This window comes from Zingiber officinale, chromosome 5B (genome assembly GCF_018446385.1).
Source record: "Zingiber officinale cultivar Zhangliang chromosome 5B, Zo_v1.1, whole genome shotgun sequence".
NCBI lineage: Eukaryota > Viridiplantae > Streptophyta > Magnoliopsida > Zingiberales > Zingiberaceae > Zingiber > Zingiber officinale.
Window position 1 is genome coordinate 93,570,724 of NC_055995.1, and position 1,406 is coordinate 93,572,129.

Genomic DNA, 1,406 nt, shown 5'->3' on the forward strand with positions numbered 1-1,406 from the left:
CAATGCTCTCAACTCCAGTACTCAAAGACGGGAGGAATCCTGCCGGATAACACGTTGTGTCACACTACCCATGAGCGGACCAAGCGTCCAACTGCCTGCTGCAACACACTCGGCTGAATCGACCACTAACCCATGAGTGGTGGTGTGTGCGGATCCATGTAATGGCGATGTGCTCAACAATAATGGAGCGGACTATCGACAAAGATGCAATCATGCAAATGATGCATGGCAATAACCATATAAACATCCCGACCTAATCCATATATATAGAAAAGTGCACCCTAGGTCAACGAATCATATCGAATCAAAGGTACACGTAAGGTATAAAACCTAGGTCCCGAACATGGTCAAGCATGGCATATCACTACCCCTATAAGCATGTACAAACAGGTAAAATATACCTGAGATGCAAAACCAATCAATCAATCAAGCATGTAAGATTTGGGTAGTGATTAACCGAAACAGATAAGAAACACAATTAATGCAACATGTTAATTTAATTACTAAGCATATCAAATGACATAAGTCAAAAGTACCCGCCTCCGAAAATAGAAAGGTCCAATCTGACTCCGAGATACTCGTCTCGCGTCAAAGTCCTGTAATACCAAACATATACGAATTATTTAGCTAAATTCCTATAAATAGCTAAATAAATTCTTTAACCCTAAATTAGGGCAAAAACCCTAATTCCAAAAACACATAAACCTATTTCAAATTCATCATCATAATAATCCAATTCCAACCTAATTCAATGTATTTACCAAATCTAACAATCATCTACATCATGCATCAAATCCCTACTCCTTACCTCAATTCGTATGTATCACTGTTGATCCAAAATCAAAGACGTTGGTTGCTGAAACAAGATCAGAGCCGCTGCTGGGGATCACAAAGTTACTGCCCAAACAACACATGTTATGATAATACACTGCATCAACATCTCAAGATTGCAAGATGAATCAAATTGAAGCCCAACATTTCATACCTAAATCTCAACTCTGTATCAGCAGTCCCTTCCCAACCAAACCACACCAATCCGTGACCTCCAAAATCACACAGAACTCGGCTGATCCTGATGGCCGGCGGCAGTGTGGTACCAAGACAACGACACCAGGAAAACTAGGGCAGAGGAGAAGAGATGAAAGTGAGGCTCGGCAGATTCAAGGCAAGGAGCTTGGTCGGCTGTGGCCCAAATCTAGGGCAGAGGGCGTCCGAGAAGAATCGGTTGGAAAAAAATCTCGAAATGGAGGAAGAGGAGAGATGGCCGGCACTGCTCGGCGTCGGTGGAAACACTAGGGCACAGACGCACCTGCGGTGGATCGGCAGTGGCGTCGGCGTCGCAGGAAGGGAAGGAGAATTGGTTTCGGCGTCGGCAGAGAAGAGGAAATCTTCTGTGGGTGTCGGCG

At 44.2% G+C, this 1,406-nt stretch overlaps 1 long non-coding RNA gene across 1 annotated transcript; it reads right to left on the reverse strand.

The window, feature by feature from the left end:
- Nucleotides 1-543: 543 nt before the first annotated feature.
- Nucleotides 544-1,139, reverse strand: LOC121987641. The gene is made up of 3 exons (XR_006113681.1): nt 986-1,139; nt 809-897; nt 544-596 (listed from the first exon to the last, which is right to left on the reverse strand). It is a non-coding gene; the product is annotated as an uncharacterized LOC121987641 (long non-coding RNA).
- Nucleotides 1,140-1,406: the final 267 nt, after the last annotated feature.